Source organism: Apium graveolens, chromosome 6, assembly GCF_009905375.1.
Source record: "Apium graveolens cultivar Ventura chromosome 6, ASM990537v1, whole genome shotgun sequence".
Classification (NCBI taxonomy): domain Eukaryota; kingdom Viridiplantae; phylum Streptophyta; class Magnoliopsida; order Apiales; family Apiaceae; genus Apium; species Apium graveolens.
Genome location: NC_133652.1, coordinates 107060708 through 107071376, shown reverse-complemented (window position 1 = coordinate 107071376; position 10669 = coordinate 107060708).

Here is a 10669-nt window from a genome sequence, read left to right as displayed (position 1 = left end):
CAGACAGTACATCAAGTGTCAACATTGAAGTGATGGAATTGATTCGTAATTGACAGTGATTTTCAGAAGATTTTCAGAAGAATGGTTGCTGCTCAAGATTGGTATTAATTCTCTATTAATTAATTAAGTCATATAATTTAATTAAGAAAATAAATTAAATCTGCAAAGATTAATTTATTGATTAATTGAATTAATTGATTAATTAATTCAGAATTATTATTTGATTAAAATCTGTTTTAATCCAGCAAGACTATCTTTTGTACTAGCAAGACAATCGGTATGACAATCAATAGTCATACCGAAAGTCATATCAGTTCAATTGATAGTCCTACCGAAAGTCATATCAGTTCAGTTAATAGTCCTACCGAAAGTCATATCAGTTCAATTGATAGTCCTACCGAAAGTCTTACCAGTTAAAAGGATTGTCATGCTGAGCCAAATGGATTGATCTATCGAAAGTCTTACTGATTCAATTGAAGTGGTTTGTTTACAAAACCAACAGAAGCAGATCATTTTAAAGCAGAGCATTGAATATCATACAGAAGAACACAGAACAAAAAGAAAACCTGCAGAGAACTTATTGTAAATTCACAGATCATTTATTTCTAGTATTTATTATTAAATCCAATCCACTAGAAATACCTTTCTTGTTCTTGTGTAACTATCTATCGGATCGAAATCCCTAGAACTTAATCTCAAATCGCTTTTAGCATTTGATCTTTTTATTGCAAAAATAGAAAAAGTTCATGTCGAATTTATTCTAGATTTGTGATAATTGATTTGAGATTAATCCCTTGTAAACGATACCGTTGTTGTAACACCTTTCAAGTTTAATAATAATTTTAATTAACTTGAATTTTGTTTCAATTTTTTTATTCCGCATTTTATTCGATTAAACGGTATTGTTTGTATTCAACCCCCTTCTACAAACATATTAAGACCTAACAATAAAAGACATAATTTTAAAAACAAATACGGTTTAAAAATGAAAAAATATTACCTAAAATAAATTGATTTTTTTTACTTCTTCATGCTTTGCAAAAACTTTTTAATCGGCGTTGTACTTTATTTTCCACATCTTTCGATTCTTGTATGCAACAGTTGAGCGAACAGAACTAACCTAATCACCAGGATTGACATCTAACAACAGCAAGCCCTTCTTATCGTCATCATAATACATCTTTTATTTAACATTGTTCATTATATTTCTGATGATATTCATCATTTTTCGTAAAAGATCGTGTAAGAATTGAGCTTGTCGAGACTCTTGCGTGGCTTGTAATAACCCTTATAAAAGGTTGTTGTGCTTGTGGAGACACTTGACGATTTATCTACTCGTCTGTCATCAAAATCTCATCATCCTTGGGTTTATACCACAAAGTACATGAGGATCTTCCGCTGCCACCGCCACTTTTACCCCACACATCCCCTACAACGTGTACTTTTATTTATCCTTCATTATTTTCTCATCTCCCCCACCTATCTCTTGCTTTTATTTTTATCACCGCCTTTTTTGTCATCAATGCCGAGACAATGACAAGAAATGCTCTGATCGCATCCAAATACCAATACACATCCAACATTGCATCAAATCAAAACCAAAGTTTTAACACACAGATTTCATATACAATTGCATAATGTTAATATAAATATCACAAGTTAATTCTAAAATTGTAATATTAACACAAATAATATATACAACTATTTTCACATTTATATTAACATAAATTCAACTATTTTGACATATTAACACAAAATTCCCTCAAACTTAAATATAATACAAAATTCAATAAATCCCAAAAATAGGAATTTTACAAAATCTGTAAAAACAACCAAACATAAGCTTGACCTCATGCAAGCCAATTGTTTTTACACTTCAAGTCAACAAAATCAATCAATATTGAACAAATCAATTAAAAAACATCAAAAACTACAAATTCAACGATTCAAAAAAGAAACTAATTTAAAATAACTATATCACTTGATATAAAACCCATATGCATGCAAAATAAACCCATATGTACTTATAAATAAACCTCAATACAATATATATATATAGGGAGATGGTCAAATGGAAACTAACCTTATTCTAAAAACTAGAAACCAATGACAATACTAATTTTATAGCTTGGATTGAATCTCCACAACACAAATTTTATCCAACCCCTTCTCTCTCCTCCCTAAAATTCCAATTGTTACTCCCTCTCGTATATCTATATATAAATAATTTTCTATCTATTTTTAATTTATTTTTTTCCCTTAATCGACAAACTTTTTTTAAAATCTAACTTCACTATATTTTTCTACCATCTTCCAACAATCAATTTGCATACCATATTTGCTATATTCCGACGATAATCACTATTTATACTTAACGGAATCACTAAACTGAAATTACTATAATTTCAGAACTTTCTAAATTTTAGAGATTCTTGTAAGCATAATTAGTGATTTATTGCCTTTCTCCCATAAACCTTTCTCATGTACCACATATTTCTCCGGGTGTCCCATCTATTTCCCCCATCATATACCATTAATCTATTACTACACCTTTATTCCACTACACCAATTGGAGCACTCCCCCCCCCCTCATTCTTAATAAATTAATTATATCCCTACGACAGTAAATCATCACTAACTTCTCCGACCAACAGGATTGATGATTTTCATCGAATATTTCATAAAAATATGTGTGTATATATCTGTCTCGTATATAACATTTAGTGATTTTCATGATATAAATTGGTGATTTGTGTGATATAAATCAGTGATTGTTGTCATACACTTTAGTGATTGAAGTCATACGTATTAGTATTTATATTCATATATCATGTTCAAATTTTAGATCTGGTGTTTTTTATTGGAAATTGATGGTTGTTACCGGTGATTGTTCAATAATTTTATATTTCGTTAATATATAATCTCCCCCTATTTCACAGTAATCGTTCAATGGACCCCAAGCACCAGCACCCTTGTCCTGTATTTCTATCTTTGATCATCTTCATCATTTTCTATTATACAAGCTATTGATTTATATAATATAAATAATGATTGAAGGTAGGTGAATATAGAAATCGAAGAATTTAGTTGTATGTAATGATGGCGGGTGGAGATAGATCGGACATGGTGGTGGATTGAGGTAGATTGGAGATGGTGGTTGATTAGTTGTAATGGAGAGTAAAGAAGGTGATATATAAACAGCTTGTGTGTACGTGATGATGGAAGTGGGTTGGGCTTTTAAAGTGTCGGGTCATTAGTTAATTACGTTAGTTTCTAGTTTTAATTTTAAGGTTGTTTCTATTTGAACAGCCTCCCTATATATATTATATATATTTTTTTAATATTATATAATTTTTTGAATTTAATTTGAAGAAAAATTATAAATAATATTTATTTGAAATGATAATAATATAATTTGATGATAATTATAAATACATGTATAAGGTAGAGATATTTTAATTTTAAAATATCTATATATTTGAATAGTACATATTGATTATTTTAGTCTGACTCTATTATACTAACTAAGGAATTATCTCTATTTTCATCTTATTAAAATAATATGTATATTATAGAAATTAAGGAAAACTCATAATTATATGAACTCAAATATTGTACATACAAATCAACTATCAAATTTAATATTTCGGCTAAGTTGGATCCTAGTTATCCTACTCTTTTAAGCCTATATTATACCTACCATCAAATTAGTTAGTCTCTTTAATTTTATATTAACTTGAATCAATAATATAAGAATTATCTTTAATTTGAATTTATTTATGGTTTTAGAGAAGTTCAATAATATCTAATACTATTATATAAAAGACGAAATATTGAAAGTTTTGGTACGGTACCTGTTTTTTGGTACACGCTGAATTTACATGATTGCCCTTATTTATAAATTTTATATTTATCATAATAGATTAATATAAATTTTCAAAATTATTAGTCAAATAAGATATCTATACTATTTTATAGTAAATATTAAAAATTTGATTGATACGGTACTTCATTAAATTACTTTATTATCCTTAATTTGTTATTTAACTTTATTAAAATTAAAATTTTGGTAAGGTACCTATTTTTTGGTACACGCTTAATTTACATGATTGCCCTTATTTATAAATTTTATATTAATCATAATAGATTAATATAAATTTATCAAAATTATTAGTCAAATAGGATATCTATACTATCTTATAATTAACAACACACGAAACATTAAAAATTTGATTGATACGATACTTCGTTAAATTACTTTATTATCCTTAATTTGTTATTTAACTTTATTTAAATTAATTCATTAATATTATATATTAGAAAGCCTCTTTTCTTTAACTGATGCAACCTTTTTTTAATCCAGATATACTCAATGCCTACCTCTCCTATAAGCCGCCATTCGCATCAATCGAAACCAAGCAAAGCTATCTACCGATATCACATTTTCTTTGAATCAAATTCGCTTCGTAAGAGCAAATCGGGGGTCAAGTTTAGGATTTCCTGTCCACTAGATTTTTTTTAGTCGTGTAATTATTCTAATTATAATTAATATTAAAAATATTCAATTTTTTATGTAACTATAAATATATCTTATTATAAAATATGAATAAAAATTATAGTTACATCATATTATAGAATAGCCACGTATTTGGGATCCAAGCAAATATTTTTATAAATATCAATAATAATATATTTATAATATATTAATCTATATTATTATAACCAAAACAAAACATTGAAAGTTTGGTTGGTAGTTGATCTGATCACCGTAATTATAGTAATATTTAACATAAAACACTCCCATAAATAGATAAATAGTCATAAACGAATTATAATACGTCAGCCTGGCTAAACAAAATTATATTATTGATCCAATTTTAAATAAAAAATTAAAAAAAACTATATATAGTTAGTTGGATTTGAAAAATCAGGCTAAACTAAAATAATAAATATTATTGGTCCCACTAAAAATATTATATTATTGGACCGAACTATAACAAAATAAAAATTTGAAACGAAATCCGGGGAATCAATATAATGTCATCAAACTTAAACAAAATAAGGGTTGGCTCAGTTGATTAAAGAGAGAATACATATCCTTTTGGTCACAAGTTCTAATCTCATGGGAGGAAAATTTTTAATTATGCCTCCTGAGCCAGAGCCTTTCGCTTGAATATGATTTACCTTGGTTCACATGGTTTGCAGGCTATTGCGTGAGCCCGTGGGGTTTACCTAATGAGCACCCGAAGTGTAGCGTCTGCGGGTTTCGTATAAAAAAAATAATAATACATATTATCCATTCGGTCTTGTTATGGATCAAAAACTAAGGTATGCTAATTGCTGTGTTTATTACTAGGTAACGTGAGCTTCGAGGCTCGATTTGAGTGCTCTTGTGTTTCGTGACTCAATCCGCCTTACAAGATGCCTACGTACCTTGCTGTATGCCAAGAATCAAGTCAAAAAACGTAGTTCTGATTTATGGGATGCGGCCCCTTATATAGATGTCGGGAGTCCTTGAATTGGACTAGGGTTAGGAGACTTGGTGGGCAAGTCTCAGAATTAGAATGGACTTTGGAGTTCTAAGAGGTAGGAAGCTGATTCATTATCCCACCAGGTTCCTTCGAGGCCAATCTACAAGGATTTATTTCTCCACTAGGACTCATCTTATCAGCTGACTTATACCTTATTAATTAATTATGAAATTAATTAATATTCAGGGTTTTGGGCCTTCTGAAATGGGCCGAGCTGTTGGCCCAATTCTGATATGATTAATGCAAAATTAATTACATATCCATGCCTTATTTTCTTCCCTATCATTTTCCCCCCACTTTTGGGAAACAGTGACTTGGTTTCGCAGAAGTTAAGTTCATTTGTTCCCTTACAGGGTATCGTTTTTGTGTAAAGTATGAACCGATCTACACATTTACAACGATTTGCTTTTATCCCTATTATTTTAGGAATTATCTTAATTTCCAGGAATTTTCCCTGAATTCTGGGATTTTTCCTTAATTTTCTGGAATTATTCCTTAATTTTTGGGATTTTTCCTTAATTTTCTGGAATTTTCCCTTAATTTCTGGGATTTTTCCTTAATTTTCTGGATTTATTCCTTATTTTCTGAAAATATATATATTTTCAAAAAATATTTTAAGGAATTTTCATCTTTTCCTTCCTTTTCTTTCTTTTCTTTTTCTTTCTTTTCTTTTTCTTTCTTTCTTTTTTCTTTCTTTTCTTTTTCTTTCCTTTTTTTTATATACCTGGTTCGACCAGGAATCCTGTTCGACCAGGATCCTGGTCGAATAAGGCCTTGATGTGCCCTAGTAAAGGGCTTTCGAGCAAGAACTGTTCGACCTCGATTCTTGGTCGATTTTTCGATCGGGATTTATATAAATATTTATTTTTTATTTTTTTTCGAGCAGGAATTTTTTGTCAGGATGTACGTTTTGACCGAATTATGCCCTCCTTCTTGCCCTGGTCAAAGGTCATTTCGAACTAGATCATTAGACTAAGAACATAGTATTATTCCTGGTCGAATTAGGTCAGAAAATCAATTTTTTGTCCCGATTTTCCTGGGCTTTTTATCTTGGGCCAACCTTTTTGGGCCTATTTCCTACATGCCCTTTTTCCTAGGCTTTATTTTTAGGTCAACCTTCTTTGGGCCTATTTTCAACAGGCCTTTTTCCTGGGCTTTGTTTTTGGGCACTTAACTTTAATTACCTGGGCTCTTTTCTGGGCTTATCTCTTATTGGGCTACTTTTTACCATTTCAAGCCCACATACCTGATCTGGGCCCTAAACCTGGGCTGGATTTTTTTCTTTCAACCTCAATTTGGGCTTTTTCTGATTTTTTTAGAATCTGAGCCCATGAGATGGGCTGGGCCCTTAACTTCAAGCCCATCTTCCAGAATATTTTGGAATTTCTGGATTCTTCCAGATTTTGCCAAGTAATATCAGGATTTTTCTTAGAGCTTTCCAAAATTTTCTAGAACCTTCCTGATTTCTCCGTTCTTTGGGCCCAAATGGGCTTTTTTAGTTCCATTTAGAGAATAACAGTGGCTATAAAAGGGGAGGGGAAGTGAGGTGAAGTCTCACACTTTACTTTCACATTTCTCACTTCTTCTCTCCGAACCTTTCCTTCTCTCTACTAGGGGGGACGAATATCCCTCCACTGTACATCTCGACTCTTTTAATCATTGCAACACATGGCACAATATAGATTATGATAAGTTAAATGCACGTTATATTGTTCTTCCTCCCCTTAGGCTAGTTCCAGTTTCTGGTGGCGACCGTACTTGCCACTGGAAACCCGATACTCTTTTCGTTTACACAGATGCCCTTGATGTTGGCTTAGGTTTCCTTTTCATCCCTTCATTCCTCACCTCCTAGTTGATTTGCAAATTTAACCCTGTCAGCGTCCTCCAAACGCCTAGAGGAACATTTTATGTTTCATGCTTTGTTGTCTTAGGGGAGGTTTTCCCTTATCTGTAGTTGTTTTTAGGAAGATTTTACAGTGTTATAACAGATCTTCTAGTATTTGTGGTTGGGTCTACATTAAACAAAGGCTCAAGTGTAAGCACATTTTTAACAGCGCCTTCATTCCCGACAATAACCAAAATTGGAGGAATAGTTTTGTCGGGTTAAGGTGGGAGAATGGTGACTGGGGCACCCTCTTCAGATCTTCCTTCGGGAAGGTTGGTGATGGTAGCCTCAAATCCATTCACTTAACCCCCGCGGAAACTATCATTTATGATGAGCTTACTCGTGATGACGGTGCTACTATCAGCTGGACTCTTTTAGAGGAGTTCTCCCTCATCCATGTGGGGCTATACTCTGTTTCTCAACAGGGTATTTTTCTTCCCTTCTCGTTTTTACATTTTTTTCATGCATTATTGACACCGCTTATTTTGTTTTTTCTCTTGTTTTACAGCTGCTAAGGAGATCAATGAGGATAATGTGCCTCTCGTTGAGGAGATTGCGAGGATGAAGAAGGCTCGCCTTGCGGGTCTGGACACTCGAGGGAAGGCTACGGAGCCTAGCTTCCTACGGAAGCACAAGGAGCCCATGGTGGAGGCTCCTGCTGAGGGAGCTGAAGCCCCTAGTGCCCCTATCACTGCTGCCGCTCCTGTCTCTGCTGCTACGGGCGCCTTTCAGCCTCTTTGGGGATTCCGCCGAGGGGATACCGTGGTTGGATTCATGAAGCACACCTGGGATTGGTCTTACCGCGGCCTAACTCCCAAGGACTTCACCGATGTGGTGGCTAATCCTGACTTGGAGAGGATAAAGCTCATGGGAACTCAATCCTTAGCCTCGGTATGACTATTTATTACAATTGTACTCTTTTTTACTTGTAGCATTCACTTGATTATATTTCTGTTTATTGTTTCATTTCAGTCTAACGCCTACTTCCAAGGCGCTGTGAGGCAAGCTGAATCCTGGAAGAGGGCTTTGGATAAAGCGGATAATGCCCTCAAGAAGCAGCACAAGAAGTATGCTACCTTAGAGAGAAGGTTAAAGGGCAAGGAGCAAGAGCTCGGAGAGTCTAACGCTGAGCTGGTGGTGCTAAGGGCGGAGAAAGACTGAGCGATTGATAACTACTTGGACTCGGAGGAGTTCACTCAGTCTATGAGGGTGAGGGATGACTCAGTCTTCCCTGGGTTTTTAGGACTGGCTGGGACACGACCCTTAGGACCCTGAACAAGGCCTGTCCTGATATTAACCCAGCGCACTATTTATGCCCTGATGATGAGGCTTTGCTGCAGAGGTTTCGTACCCGAGTAGTTGTCTCGGATCGTATCCCTCAGGACCCGCTTCTTCCTCCTCCCGAGTCATCTTCGAGGCCTGCTGCGGATGATAGCTCTTCCTCCTCTGCGACGACTGAGACTTCCAGCGAGAGTGGAGGAGATGATGATATGGATGCGAGGGCACCTCTGCTCCTCAGAGCTTTTCTAGCCCTGCGTGGCTTATTTATTTTATCTTGTCTTCAAGACTTTGTTTATCAGACTTTGTACTATTTATTCGAACTAGTTTTATTTATCGAACTTTATGCTTTCATCTTATGCACTTAGTTTACTTGTCTTGTTACTGGAACATATTTTGAAAACTTTCTGAATTTCACAAATTGTTGGGATTCATCCCTTATACCAGTCTTGATAAACCTCAAAATAAAACTAAAATATATAAATCCTAAGCAAGCAAAGCTTCAAGGTGCTTTTCAACCTACTTGTCATCTTGACAAGTGAGAATCGTGCTCAACCGCTTCACACATAGTAAATCTTCAGGTTTTGTGCATGCCAAGATCTCGGGACTTCAAAACCATCCATGGTCTCAAGGTTGTAGGTTCCTCTATCCTGAACACTCTTGACCTTGTATGGCCCTTCCCAATTTGGGGCAAGTTTCCCTTTCTGCCCTACACCAGAAGCTTCTACCTTCCTCAAGACTAAGTCACCATGTTTGAAGAACCTTTCCTTAACCCTTAGGTTGTAATAAAACGAAGCCTTTTCTGATATTCCACTATCTTCGCATGTGCCTCATCTCGTACTTCGTCGATTAGATCCAGGGCTAACCTTTGCCCTTCCTCATTTTCTTCAGCATTGAAAGCTTGAATCCTAAGAGAGGCAGGAAGTATACACTTCCTGAACTTTCCCCTATCTCAAATAAAGCAAACTTTGATAATGCATCTGCCTTGGCATTTTCCTCCCTCCAAATGTGCTCAACATGGCATTCATCGAATTGGGTCATCACAGCCCTTACTAGGCGGACAGACTTAACCATCATATCATCCATTGCCTCAAACTCTCCCTTCACTTGGGATATGACCAACTTCGAGTCTCCACAGACCTTCAAGTTCTTGACTCTCACTGTCCCTGCTAGGCCGAGGCCAGCTATCAGAGCTTCATATTCTGCCTTATTGTTTGTGGTCGGGAAGTCTAACTTCATGGCATACTCAATCAAGAACCCGTCAGGGCTTTGTAAAACCAAACCTGCTCTACTTGAATTTGTTTTTGATGCTCCATCAAAATAGAGAACCCAATGCTCTTTCTTCTTATCATCCTGTTCTTTTTCCCCCTTATCAACTTCCTTGTCTTGAGGTATAGTATCCTCCTGCCCCCCGACTTTTTGGTTGGGTATGGTACATTCCACCACGAAGTCAGCCAATGCCTGGGCTTTTATTGCCATTCATGGATTATACTTGATATCAAATTCTCCCAACTCTATTGCCCATTTGATCAGTCTCCCACTAGCCTTGGGACTATGAATTATATTTCTCAAGGGCTGATTTGTTAGTACCTCAATTTGTTGAGCCTGAAAGTAAAGACATAACTTTCTTGAAGCCATCACCAAGGCTAAAGCAAACTTTGTCAATAGTTGAATAATTCAACTCAGCTCCATGCAGAATTTTGCTGACATAATATATGGGTTTCTGGATTTTCAGTTCCTCCTTAACCAATACAGCGCTCAAGGCACTCTCTGAAACAACCAAGTACAAGTATAAAACTTCATTCAAAGCTGGCTTGGCCAACAACGGGGCCTGAGCCATATATTTCTTCAATTCCTCGAATGCCTTCTGGCTTTCCTCACTCCATACAAAATCCTTAACCTTCTTTAAGGACTTGAAAAATGACAAGCACTTGTCTCCAGACGTGGAGATGAATCGTCCCAACGCAGCAACCCT